Raw genomic sequence first — 15,366 nt, 5'->3', positions numbered from 1 at the left:
CATCAATAAAAGTTAATGTCAGAAAATTTTGCTTCTAAAGGATGGATGAACCTATAAATATATGGAAAAAATAAATATTTCTTCCAAAGAAAAAATAACTCTATGAACTATTTTTTTTCCCACCCAAAGATTGGGAAAACCATCGATAAAAATGTTAGTAATTTTGCTTCCAAATGACAAACACTTATAAATGTCATATTTTTTCTTTGCAGATAATGGAAAATCCTTCGATAAAATGTCTGCGATTTTGCTTTCAAAACATAGATAAAAAAAAATCGAAGAAATCCTAAAAATTTTGCTCAAAAAGCACAAAGAATCCCATTACGTAACTGAATCAAACAAACGCACCTTCATATGTTCCCATAAGTTTATGTTGTGGGTAATTCAGTACATTTCCCAGGATAAACAACAGGCGATGAGGAACATTGCAGTAAAAACGCTAAAAACAAAATGCTTTAGGTTTTTCTTCTGACGTCTTAAGCATGGGAAAGCGCCATTTGCCCGGCATGATTTTTTTTCTGCACTATCGCTGTTTATTGCGCTTGCGTAGAATCTTTTGTTTACGTTTAAAAACCAGGATGAAGGCGCCTCGGATTCCACTTCTGTGTTCAGCAACCAAGTCTCCCACAATGCAGTGCCGGGTGACTCTCTTGGCTCTATGCGTGGCTCTTTCAACAGGTATGAGGTCAAATTAATATTCTAAGTCGCTGTTAGGCAGTTTAATGTAGCAGTCAGTTAAACTCAGTGTCCCTGTTTTCCAGCAAAAATATCTTTTCCTGAGAAAACAAATAAAACTAACTCCTGTCCCGGAAACAAAGAAAATAACTGTAGCCTACAGTTTCTCGAATAAAAATAAGCCATACTGATCTGATTGGTAAGACTACCTTTTCCATCGTCATCAGTTGCTCTTTTTCAAATGCCATAGAGCTAGCTATTTTTTATATTGAAGCTTCCTGTTGTGGAAAGACAGAGTCAAAAAACAAATAATTATATGTCTCCTGTCCTACCGTAATATGGACAGGATTTTTTTTTTTTTATAATAAATATATAGGAAATTAGTATACCACGTCTGGCATTGGTGCGGTTTATTTCCTTCGAAGTTGAGTTTTGTATATGTGTATATATGTGTGTGTGTGTATATATGTATATATATATATATATATATATATATATATATATATATATATATATATATACACACACACTACACACACACACATATGTATATATATATATATATATATATATATATATATATATATATATATATATATATATATTTATTTATAATCTGTTGTCTAAGGACTAAAAAAAAATCTAGACACTCAACAAGCTATTAAAGACATCTGCTCAATAACAGTTACGCAAGAAATCCATGAGCTGTAACTGGGAAATTAATGAATCAAATAAAGGGAAACAAGTGAACTTCTAAATAATCCTGGAAGACGAAAATACAAAGATTGCAGATGGCTCGGGCGTCCATTAGGCTGAAAAACCAGCCAGATTTGATGACGCTACAACGGGCAGCCCTTTAATCAGATCAACAAGATAGCCCGATTTAACCAGTGAAAACAATATGATATCATAAACCTTAAACAGCAGAGAATACTGCCGGTTACTTCATTCCCGTCGCACGAGACAATTTTACTAATTTTCTTTGAACAAAATGTTTCTGGTTGAGAACGGAATTTAACAGACTCCCAGAAGGCTCCTAGCTGTAACCGAAACTGTTTTCCACAACAAGAAGTCTTCTCTATACTCTTATAAAAAGAAATAGCTTTATGGATCTTGGGAGGGTATTCGACATAGCTTAAAGACAAGCAACTAACTGTAATTAGAAACGTGATGTCAGCAGATGGTACAGAGTAGGACTCATTAAGGAAGTATTGGTACTAACACAATTAATTAATTCTCGTAAACTGGCGTCGCAACGATTCTGACCATCGATGCCGTACGATTGGACAAGATTCAGAGTTGAAATGTAGCAAATGTTTTGGAAATAATTTAATATTTGTTATCTCAGCAATGGAGGATGCTATAAAGGAGTGCAGAAAGGGAAGGTCCCTGGGAGATTCCCTTTTTAGGTGACCTTGTGTAAACAGCAATTTAAAGTAAGAGGTTGAGATTTCGTTAAAAGACGGAAGAGAGGGTTGAAAGTTAATATACAAGAAACCAAATCCAGGATGAAAGACTGAAAAAAAAGAAAGACTTGTCTGAAAAGGGACCAATTGGATGCTATGGGATGGGGTAGGGGTGACTGTAACTGAAGGTGACGCAGATGCTTAGGACTATTAAAGTTTACATGAAGTAAAAGATTTCCAGTGCCCAAATTGTATAAAGTGATTAATGATGAAGAGATGGAAGGCAAGCATGGGGAGGCAGGCAGAGGGGTAGAATATTTCTGTAAATTTCTTTCTATATTTAGCTGCTAACGAGGAAAACATCTATTCTACACGTCTATTCTACAAAGAAATATATAAAAAAAGATCAACTGAGTAAAAGGCAAAATACAAAGAAATATATTTGCAGTTGAAGGCTATGGCACACACCACTGTTTGAAAGTATTACTTACTGTAGATGATCACCATAAACATAACTGAAAGAATGGGGTGATGTTGATTGGCCCCAGCAACCAGGCCTCTAAAAAGAAGCTGAAAAAAAATTTACTTTTCGCCCTCTGATGACAAAAACAAGAAAACCTTAATGAGGCCTTTTCCTTTCCTTCCAGGGCTACCACAGATCCCGAAGCTCTACAGGCGTAAGCCAATTCCCATAGGCATTGTCGGAGGCGACGAAGCCAAGCCAGGAGAATTCCCTCACCAGATTTCGATGCAGGTTGAGAGCCACTTCGGAACTTATCACTCCTGCGGTGGCTCCATCTACAATGAGAACTACGTCATCACCGCTGCTCACTGTACTCAAGGGTATATTCTTATGATATTTTAACTGCCATCATTCTGATTGTTTTTCCACAGGTCTCCAACTCCTGAAGCAATTCTATTACCTATCATCTTGATAAACTGATCTGGACTCCTAAGCAAGCGTCCTGCGCATTTCGTTGTTGGTCAAACTGTTGTTGTTGTTGAGCCTAAGCAATTCTTACGCCAGCACAGGCTTTTGCTTCCTGAGCGGCGCATGTAAAATGGCAAAGCTTCAGTAACTGCCTCTATTTATCAGTTAATTAACGTAGAGTACATTTTGTTTATATAAATATAAAACCTCTATTGCCAAACCTTGGCATTATCAATTTTGTTATTTTATTACTCTAATTTTTTTTTTTTTTTAGTTTTTCTTCAATTCCCAGGGCTGTCTCTCTTATGAATATGAACCAATAAATTTTATCATCTCATCCAGTTGAAATTTAGCTCAGAACTATAGTTTCCCTTCCCCTTTGTAAATAAGAATGTATTAGAACTTATGCAAAAGAGGGTAGCCCCAAAAAATTTACCTCCAATCAACTTCTTGCTCTAATGGGCCGTCTAAATTTGATAGGTTTTAGCACCACTCGAACATATTTTGTACTCTTCATTAAGGCACACATACTATGCCAGCCAAAAGCAGAAAGATGGGCAGACTAAAATAGGTCGTTTCCAGTTTATTGTGTGGGTCAAAGGTTCTGATAAACAGTCCATATTCACATTATTATAATTATTATTCATGTTACGTACCATATGAATTTGCATTGTATTCTAACCCTCTCTCTCTCTCTCTCTCTCTCTCTCTCTCTCTCTCTCTCTCTCCTCTCTCTCTCTCTCCTCTCTCTCCCATCAATTAAGAGAAAACCTGCCAATTAAGCCACCAAAGTCTATCACTGCGATGTTTCCAACCGAACCGCTAACCATCCCTCACTTCCCCATCACCCAGGGTATCGGCGAAAAAGATCGTCGTCGTGGCCGGAGAATTCGACTTGCAAGTCACCTCGGGTGACGAGCAAGCCATCCCGGCGACCATGTCTACCACCACGAGCACTTCAGTCACCAGACCTTAGAGAACGACATCGCCCTCATCAGGCTGTCCAGTCCCCTGGTAATGAACGACATGGTTCAGCCCATCGCCATTCCAGCCCAGATGGAACTGGTCGAACCAGGGACGCAGTGCACCACCACCGGATGGGGAACCACCACGGAGGGAGGCTCCATTCCAGCTAGGCTCAGGAAGGTAAACACAGAATGCTCAAGATGGCTAACTTCTTGCTTGCTTGCTTGCCATGAGCAGTAAAGCTCGGTGGAGTTAGGCTTATCACCAAGCACTGGAACCCCGTGGATCATTTAGCGCAGAGTGTGCCATAAAAGTAGGAGTAGCTTCTACGACGCACTAGACTATTCACTTTGGCAAAGGAATTTAGTCAGATTTTGGGAAAAGTGGGATTAACATGGTTTCTAACTCGTGTACAGTACAACAAACTTGACTATTTGCCCTACAGTTTAGGAATGATAGGAATGAATTTATAGACACGATTATATGATGTGTTTTCTCACAGTGATGCTTTTCTTATATCGTATGAACTATTTTGTTCAGACTCACCGATTCTCTTCACGTATTACAAGCTAACAAGATATATTTAGATAGGAGACTAATTCCAGTATCTTTTTTTATATTAACAGATAAAATTTATGATTAAATCAAAGCTAAAATGACTGTAAGCATGTTCCTCCATTCAGGCAACTAACACCCACAATTAAAAAAAAAAAACATTAGGATCATGTCAAGATTAGTGAACCCAACATTACTGAAACTTTTAACATCATCATGAATAATAAATTAACAGAAATTACTTGATGAAGTCTGCACGTTTCTAATAAATAATTCAAACGTTACAGACCAGAAATATTCAATACAATAGTACTTTTAACTTTACCAGACACTCCAAAATATCACGAACGGAAGCTGAGGAGTGAAGACTGATATCACCCAGAACGTAGCCTACAGCTCTGATAGTCATTAGTTCCTGTGAGTCAATAACAACTATTGTCTAAACAACAAAATACCACGTTTTCATCTCAACATTCAATATTTGTAATGAGAAACTCGAACCGTCATCCCGAATCGAAACAAGAAAAAGTCAGAGAACACGAAGTAATAAATAAATAAATGACACCGTTACTGACGATACATACAGGTAAGCCTGTGAAAATGCACAGTTAAACAGCCATCACGACAGGACTCACCCATTTCAGGTTAACGTTCCTGTCGTCTCCGACGAGAGTTGCCGTCAGTCCTACGGGCCCTCTGAAATTACCGAATCCATGCTGTGCGCAGGATACCCCGAAGGCGGCAAGGACACCTGCCAGGGAGACTCCGGCGGTCCCTTCGTCTGCGGGGGAAAGCTCCACGGAATCGTCTCCTGGGGCCACGGCTGCGCTCGTCCTAACTACCCTGGAGTCTACACAGAAGTTGCCTACTTCAGGAACTGGATCGAAACACACACCCTTTAAAACTGAAGTCCTCTTAACGTCTCTGTTGGTTTGGCAATCCTCACGTCACCTCCAGCACTTTACCACAATTACGAGCAAGGGCCCGTGCTAGCACAAAACCAGCTTAATCTATGTTATCACCAAACGCTGCCTCACTTCAGTGGCCCAGCTTGTCTAGTTAAAGGTGTCAATAAAGGATCACAAATCAGTGCGCTTTAATCTCCTTGAATAAAGTGCGGTGATCTTCTAAACCGCTATTGTGAAATTACGCTTTCCCATTAATTTTTTTTTTTTTTTTTTTTTGTCTTGTCGCGAGACCCTATTGCAGACTCAGGATCCAGTTTCTGGATCCTGAGTAGGCCTATGTCGTTCATCGAGCATTGTTACCGGTCATGATGAGCGTGCAAATTAAGCCGCCTAAGGCGTCCCTGTTCATTGTTTCAGCTGATAAATCCACGGTATTAACAGCTAATGTCATTTGTTTAATTTTTCCTTTTTGCATTCATCCTAATTCTTTTACAGGAGAAATCCGAGTACATTAAGTCCAGTTTTTTTTTTTAAGTACTCGTTTGTCAGAAGTAAAAACTAGCAATTCAACTTAGCTTCAAAAATTTTTAGTGAGACTGTTTTTCAATTCTGCTGTATCTTTTCTGGCAGAATTAATGCTTTTATTATTAGTTACTTGACTTTCTATGCATCTATCCAGATTAAGCCAGCCTTGTGCTGGCACGGGCTCTTGCTCTTCAGCAGCCTGTAAACTTGACATTCGTACGTTAACCGGCAGTATTATCATTTCATGTACCTACTATTAGTCAATGTCTCTTATCTATGAATGATAACAATGATATAGTCTCCCTTTATGCAATAATTAACCATCTGAATTTGGGTAGTAGCTTCAACCAGTCATCCATTCTATTTGCCTTTAATTTCCTTCGTTAGTATAAATTTTAAACATTAGGGACATTGATCGGAGTTTTATTGATAAAGAGAATCAAAATGGTTAAATGAGTTTCTTCTTCCTTAATTCTTAAGCGGCTTCCAATTGCCGAACAAGACCACCTCATTGTTCAATGTAAGGTCCAGACCAGTGGTTTTCAACCTGTGGGCCATGGGCAGTTCCCAGGGGGGAAATGCCACGGACATCTTAAAAATAGTATTTAAAAAATTAAAAATAATTTACAGTAAATGTAGACCAGTGCTTTTCTTCATAAAAATGTATAACTAATAAAGTGGTCTGAAAAATAATTCCATACATGAAAATGTAAAACTAAGTGTTCTGAAAATGCTTTATAAAAATTCTATTATCATTACACAGTTCTGAAGGGCAGTGGGCCAAGAGTATTTAGGGATGCTAAAAATGGGCCATGGTCACAAAAAGGTAGAAAACCACTGGTTTTTGCGAGTTCATGAAGGAAAATCCTCGTGTACCCTTGACAAAATTTCAATGTTGCTGGTTCACTTGTCATAGGACGATGGTCTTTAAAATTGATACGAATATTTTTTTCGTAATTACCATGAAAATGGATTGGCATTTCATGCACGTCATATCATTCCAGGTTTCATTAATGTTAGTGAAAAATACCTAGTGTCATTAAAAGTCAATTTTTCATCCAGACCTAGAAAAATATGAATACCTCACATTTTGTTCCCAAACATGACTGCAATAAATATCACATTGTTTTCAACTATGAACAAAACCTGCGACTTCACTGGAAAGGCATAACATTTACTTTACTTAGCATAACATCCATGACATACGACTATTATACTTACCGATTACCAAAATCTATTCAGATTATGCCTCCCAAGTACAAGAACATGGAATTTAAGGCACAAAATACGAATTTCAAATTTTGTAAGTGATGCTGATGATAGACATCGCTCACAGTCCACGAAAAATACCCTTCCTAGTTTCCATGTGTTTACTTAATTGTGGGAATTATTGCTCAAGTACTCAGTGCTTATCTTCAGCTTTACAAAATATTCAATGACACAAGAAGGCAACGTGTGATAAAGCTTACTGCCATGATTACAATAATGGTTTTTCCTAACCATCTCGTTTGAGAACCCTTCTTGTGAACGGTGCAGTATGAGACCTTTGCAAGATTTTCCCATAATTCACTAGCATGCTTTTTTACTATGGAAGGACATGGGGCTTGGATTCGACTAAGAATCAATTAACTATAGTTCCCCAAAGTAGATTGCAGAGGTCAATATATATATATATATATATATATATAATATATATATATATATATATATATATATTATATATATAATATATATATATATATATATATTTATATTTATATATATATATATATATATATTATATTTATATATATATATATATATATATATATATATATATATATATATATATATATATATATATATATAATATATATATATATATATATATATATATATATAATAATATCATATATAATATTCATAAGGGAATAAGCATTATCTCTAGGGTATAAACCCAAGGATTATTGGCACTGATTTAGTTCAGAGTGCTCACATTAGCAATACAGTCATTCATAACAAGCAGTATTATTATTTTAAAATTTCCTCAGTGTAAGACTATAAAACAAATACCTGACTGAATAAAAGGGTGACCAATACAAAGAGAAAACAACAGACACTGTAAGCTTCAAGCAATAACTACTTACTGAGACCAACAAAACAATCAAGAATTTTCTCTCAAAAAATAAGAGAAGAGTTCGTCACATACATACTGTACACACACAAAGCATGGAAAAGACAAGTACAAAAGTGCACAGGTCAGAAATCACTGGAGAAACCTCCATGTCTGTCCTTGTCCAAAGATAAATTAAGAGGTAAAAAAGTTTTGTAGGAACAATAGCATATTTATCACCAATGCTGGTTGTCAAGCATGGATGGACACAAGTGAATAAGGGGAAAGCAAGGGTAGGTATAAAAACGCAAATCAAAATAATGACTTATTTATTTGATTATATACACCAACTATACAAAACCTTCAATATAATAAAACATACAACTCGTATAGCAATTATTAACAATATAGGCACTTCCTAATCACAGGCACATAACAGAAATAATTATAACGCAGGTATGTCGTCACCCAAGAGGGCAAATCGTAGACATGATTTTCACCTCATGGGACTGAGTCAGGGTTACTGTAAGCCCATTCCTATTTCCTTTCAGTTGAACTTAAGAAATGGAGAAAATACAATATTCAACTTCAGCAAGGAGCATTTTCCACAAGCCTGAAACTTCTGCGATCATCTAACTTAGTGACATTGTCCTCTTAACAAGGAGAGATCATTTTAAAATGCAGAGTAAGGTGCTCCACTAGAATAAACAGTATGGAAATTGTAACAGTCTCCTTGTTTATAGTAACCAGTAAAACTCGCATTGATGTATACTTTATACAGTAATAGATAATGACCTTGAAACTGAACATCAAGCCATGCATCACACACCAATCAAATCTGTACAAGGAGTATGAAGATGGTGGTAATTTAAGATGCAGAGTTAAGATGGAGCACCTTCAAACAAGAGTATACATTTTAAAGTGAAAGAGCTATAAAATTGATACAATATCTTCATTGCATGATGAAATGCGAATGGTATGACCTTATGCTTGATTTAAATAAAAACTGTAATAATAAAAATATGTGAATATAACAATTTCCACAAAATTTACAAAAAATAATCAAGAATCATGAATGATCACAGTACCAAAGCACAAATCACAATAAGGCCATACAGAGAAATAAGTGTTTGAATTCAGTCATTAAAACACAATAATTTATCAAAAATAACATTATTATAAAAATATTACAAGTGCTGGGCAATGAGGAAATTCAAAGAATATCATATACAAGGATCATTTATAAGTATGCACTATTACCATCATGGAAAATAAAAACCAACAAAATATATCTAAACCTGGATAATAAATAAATACAAAAAGGATGACTGTCATGATATCGCAAAAAATACTGTATCTCTATAATACAATTCCTTACAATTACAAAAATCTTCAATATACACAAATATTTCACAGACATATAAACTTTACTGTACTGTACAATCATTACAAAGGAAAGTGTTATATACAAGGGGTATTATGAGGTCGTATCATGCTAAAGGAGACCTGTCAACACATAATTGCAAATGCTTCAGGTTAACTAGGATATATTTTCCTCTCTAAAGACCATCACAGATCACTTTGCCCTTGGACTGAGTAAGTGGTTCTAAATCTGTGTATTTCTCAGTAACTGAAAGCACAAATTACGCCCTTTCGGCACAACGACCTCATGCCAGCGAGGTCTAGACAGTGCAAATGAAACCACTGTTTTACACAGTAGTTACCATTATGCGCTGAAAACAATGGTCAGGGTAAACTACAGTATTTATCAATAATAATAACCATCCATACACTTACCTGTGGTAAGTGCAAAGCTTTTAGACTAAATGTGAAGTCAGGAACAAAAAAAGGTCCCCAACCGAATTGCACAATTCAATCCCAAGGCATATCCAATGTAAAATAAAAAATATTATGGGTAACTCCTAGAAATAATTATTTCTGGCTCATTACAAAATTAAATTCTTAGGCTGAGAACTGTATGTTCTCAAACAATTCTTAACCATTTATGCATACCTTATTCAAGACTAAGAAGTTAGAACTACAATAAACAGTTACCTTGAGTTTCAGTTTCTTTCAAGTGAAAATACTGTACATAATTTTAACATACCAAATCATAAGTCATAATGAGTAATTTCTTCAAAACATAAAAACAAGAAATCAAACCAAAAGCTGGTAATGCAAAATATTTGATAGAGTATGTCAGAAAGAACATACCATCAACCATGCACAATAAGTCAATATACACTTGCCAATTTTTAAGACTAAAAAGACCTTACTCTGTATTCATCTTACAGACACTAAGGAACTTATAAGGTACATATGAGGTCAAAAATATAAAACTTTAACATCTTAACACAGAAATGTGAGCATTAAATAGTAATTCTTGATTACTAAAATCAGACCTAAAAAAACAGTAATGTTTGTTCTTTTGGAAAATTACTGATGACCTTTAATTAGTCCAAATGACAAACTGGAACGACATGAGTTTTCTGGTGATATTAATAATACTCATATTGGCTTTACTCATATTGGCTTTTACCCAATACTCTATATTTTCTATAATACATAGCTATAGAAAGCAATAAACTTCCAACCAGGTATGCAAGAAAGGTAGTCCCTAACATAAAGGTTGTTGAAGAGCTATTTCTTCTACTCCATCACTAAAAACTAACTATAGCACACCAAAAGAAAAATACAATATAGAGAAATGTACGAAAAGTGAGAGGAAAATTTTATTTCTACAAGCAAAGGCATGTAACATATCAACTAATAAGCATATCAACTCAAAAGAGACTGCTAAATAAATTAAAAAAACAAAAGGCTCCAATTTTTATCTCGTTTGTGAATTTCTTTAAGGAAGCTATCCGAGTCCATAAACATGATTCAGAAACTCGTTACATCTGATTATTAATAAACCTTCACTTAGAGCCAAACCTTGCATGTTTTACAAGAATAAAATATTCTAAATACAAATATCTTGTAGCTTTCTACTTCTGTTATGGATTTGGGACTGAGCTAACACAAATGCCTATGCTGTATTCATCAATCTATATCTACTGTAATTGGAAAATTCTCAAATTTTATACCAAATTTTTCCCCTAAACTTTGTGCCTTGAAGGAAGGTAAACAACATTATCCATAAAAACCTTTTCTTTGAGTGCCTCCTCCTACCAACCAGTACACAAGCAGATCTTCATGATCAATGGCCTACTACTACTACTACTTCTACTACTACTACTACTACTACTACTACTACTACTACTACTACTACTACTACTACTTACACTGCTGCTGCTGCTAATAATAATAATAATAATAATAATAATAATAATAATAATAATAATAATAATAATTTATCTATTATCATCAATGTGAGAAGCTAAACATTCAATCCCTTCACAGATTCCACTCCCAGTTAAAGCTGAAGAGTAAGTACACCTCTACCACACATATTTTTCAACATCTTCCTGATTTTTCCTCTAGATTTCATTAGCATACAAATGAAAAATAACAAAAACCCCAGTATTCTAAAATTAAACAAACCAACAAATATGAGGATTCCGATAAATGATCTACCCAGGCAGGCACAGCACTCTTTTTTATAATTCCTAAAGGCAATAAAATGTACAATAAACACACGAATCTATGGAAGATCTTTCTAAGTGGGTTTTTATGAAAAATATAGCAGTAAATACCAATTCCTGATACTTCACGACCAAGAAAAGCCAGCATTACCAATATCAAATTGTGCTATGTTTTGAAGACAATTAGAATTTAATATCAATAAAATATGACATTGTAACTCAACCATTACACTGACTGCAAACGAGACTAAAATGTTGTTCACATGTATATTACAGCACTCAAAACAATAGTATTTAATTAGTTTCATAACTAACCAATTAGCATAATACAGACAACCAACACCACTTTGGCATTGATAAAAATAACAACCCACACACTATTTACTTGTGGAAAACTGTACACAATATGCATGACACAGGTGGTTACTTTTAAATATACTCAAATCTCTCCTGAGAGACATAGACAGCAATCCAATGGTTAAATTCTTCAATTTTTTCTTCCCAGCCCATTTCTCATACCTACGTCATAGAGGTTCTAAAAATTTGCAACCGATTAAAAATTCCAGAAAGTCGGACATTCTTCACAGTCTACACATATAATCTAAGAGAGAAACACCTTGTTACCTTGTTGAACTTAATACGGAAAACCTCTTATACAAGCAATACTCTATGAAAAGAATAAAATCATAGAATTGCTAGTTTACAGAAATTCAGTTTCACCGCCAAAAGAATGTTACATGACATCACCAGAAACCAATATCAGTTTGCAGTAAATAAAACGGTGTTGCGAGCTAAAACTTGCTGATATGCCACTTCAAAAAGAACAAAATGAAAAACTAAAGAAAAGATAACAAATGCAAAGACTTAAAGGGATCGACACTTCATAAAGAATGACCCACAACTGAAAAGATACTACGGTGACTCATGACCATAGCAGAAAAGTTCTATGACATTTCTAAATTTATTAAGAGCCAAACAATTATTTCTGAAATGGGAGATAACTAATGGTTCAAGATCACAAATGGAAAGATGTCATACTTGTCTTTAATCATAGTCCAACTTCACCCTTTCACTTATGACCAAATAATGTGGATGCATATTTTGAGAACCTATAGTTTTCTGAGGTCTCAATATATTAAACTATATAAATAGAATAAAAATAATAGTCTGACCTTCTTAATCTGGCACTCTGTGGTCCGGCAACTCCCATGATCAGGGATTTTTTTTTATTCTGCCGCCATCAGTTCTTGAGCGGCTACAAGGGCGGCACCATGTTTCAATTTTTGTTTTTTTTTTTGGATTTTAGAACTGAAGCTTGCTCCGTAAATAAACAAACACAGTTTATTTCCAACAAAATCATTCTGTGAACCTCAAAAACATACAGCATACAAAAGATCTGCATTTATACTTATGTATCATCCTATCTTATGTACCGTGTGACCATTAAAACATAATTTCATCATATACATCATGTATAGTGCGAGATGCATTTTCTAAAGATTACACTATGCTAGGTTAGGCCTGTCTGTTTTGTAGATACCATATAATGCATATAATAGGAGTTAGTTTCTTACTAATAAATAGGCCTAAAAGCAAAAGTTCATTAGGTTAAATGCTGATATTCATACACTAAATCAGGCTAACCAACCAATAGTCTCTCTCTCTCTCTCTCTCTCTCTCTCTCTCTCTCTCTCTCTCTCTCTCTCTCTCTCTCTCTCTCTCTCTCTCTCTCTCTCTCTCTCTCTCTCACATATGTACAGGCTCTCTCTCACACATATGTACAGGTCTAAAGAAACAAAAGCAGCAGATTTTTATGTTTTTCCTGAAAACAAAAGCCAGAAAACTTTGAAGTGCCAAATACAGAATTCGACAGTGCGCTTACGAAGTGGTTTACGCTCCGACACAGCTACGGTGTAAGCATTTACGGGTAGCTTCATCTGGAGCATGCCAGAATTTTCATAAGGAATTAAGCCTAATGAATGACATAGTGATTATTCATAAGCTTTTTTCTACTTTTCATAACAGCAATATGTATGTGGCATGAGCTGGCAAGACTTTCTTTACATAGGGGGTTTCTCAGGGGTGACTTCTGCCATCCAGGATTTTCTTTGATCTGGCAGTGGCCCAGTCCCAAGGGTGCCAGTTTAAAGAGGTCGGACTGTAGTATACAAGACCCTTTTTATGAACTGAATCTTGATGTACTGATACATCTAAAACTTCTAAGGAATACGTTCCCAAGTAAGGACAGCAGTCTTCATAAAGCTTCAAGGTATTAAATGTATTTATAACAGTATCAAGATTTAACAAAAGAAAAGACCATCACTGATCTTCCTCTTTAAAGATGAAATTTTCAAAAAGGATAATAATGTTAATATAAAAATGATTACAAAATAGCACGATATCAGCAAAAGACAAAACTGCTCCGTCCACACTCAAGATAAAATCTAATTAGAAAAAGTCAAAAGAAATGGTAAATCGAAGCAATGATTACTACAGCAAAAATAAAAAATAAGACAGATAAGTTTTGCATCCCACTGGCAAACTTAGATCAATCTTTGGATAACAGCCTAACATTCATAGAAAAGAAAAAATCCAGACATTCTGCTCTTTCAGCAGAAATTTAATGTTTAAATATCTAACAATAACAGTTTCTGTTTGACTGCAGTACCTGCATGCACATTAGTCTCTTAGAATCAATATACTAGTCTTAAATCTGCCAGAAAAAACTTTTCTTTGTGTATATTTGGTAAAAATGCAATTTTTTTTTAGTCAATATAAAATGCTGATGCCACAATAACTACTGATATGTTTATTGATTTTGAAGCATTTGCAACATACTCAAGGAACTTAATCATGAAACATAAACATCTACATGTACTCATTTTAGTCATTCATATATAAATCAAATACTCGAGTAAAGTGCCTAGATAAGAAGAGATTTACCTGAATAGATAAATGGTGTAGTCCAAGTAGCATTAAATTAACGTATCCTTAAAATAAAATCAAACTCAGAGTCTGTGAAATAAGTACAAAAAATTTTCTTTAACATTATACCTGCAAGACACAGACTTGAGGACTCAATCTATCACACTTGTACAAAACGCTCGCTCTATTTCCCCATCCAATGCTGGATATAGTTATGAAGTGAAGACAAGCTGGATCTTCCTTGAAGTTTGGTCCAAAAAACACTACATCCTGTATAATATTAATATGAATAATTTTAAATCTCTTATAGTTGATCCTCCACATGATAAGGTCAGCCAAAATACAAGTTATTTACAGATAAAAGAATTCTTGAATGATCCTCTCAGGTGAGTACTCATAATGCTATGTCACAAAGTCATTCACAGCCTCAGCAAACCAAGAGATAAGCATGATACCAACAGGTCCAGGGACAAAGGCACTGAACAATAATTGGTTTATAATTATGGAGTATAAGAATTATTTACAGTTTTCTGTGTCCAAGCAAAATACAAACTTATTTCACTTTAGTGAAGTAGCTACTTTGGTCACAGGTGATGCTGATATGCTACGAGAAATAAATGAGCTTCAGCTCCTGAAGGCTGAAAATGGGTAGTAATGAAGCTGGTTATCACTGGAGTTCATCATCTTCCTACCAACTATTACTAGGCCTACCAAAGACTTCCATGAGCCAATAAGCAACAGACATCAATTTCAACTACTACCCATCACTACTTCACTGACAAAGCTATTCACCCAAGAG

General features: G+C 35.1%; 1 protein-coding gene and 1 pseudogene across 1 annotated transcript in view; one reads left to right on the top strand and one right to left on the bottom strand.

Annotated features, from left to right (window-relative positions):
* Window positions 1–519: 519 nt before the first annotated feature.
* On the top strand, window positions 520–5,622 carry LOC136841601 (trypsin-1-like; annotated as a pseudogene).
* A 7,716-nt stretch (window positions 5,623–13,338) lies between these two features.
* LOC136841599 (E3 ubiquitin-protein ligase ZNF598) overlaps window positions 13,339–15,366 on the bottom strand; it is a 31,561-nt gene continuing 29,533 nt past the window's right edge. Inside the window, exon 8 of the mRNA XM_067108671.1 lies at window positions 13,339–14,837. The gene's annotated coding sequence lies outside the window, so the exon portion shown is untranslated. The remainder of the gene's footprint in view (window positions 14,838–15,366) is intronic.

The sequence above is a fragment of the Macrobrachium rosenbergii genome, chromosome 9 (assembly GCF_040412425.1).
Source record: "Macrobrachium rosenbergii isolate ZJJX-2024 chromosome 9, ASM4041242v1, whole genome shotgun sequence".
Taxonomy (NCBI): Eukaryota; Metazoa; Arthropoda; class Malacostraca; order Decapoda; family Palaemonidae; genus Macrobrachium; species Macrobrachium rosenbergii.
The sequence above is the reverse complement of the archived record's forward strand: the minus strand, read 5'-3'. Positions and strand labels throughout refer to the sequence as shown.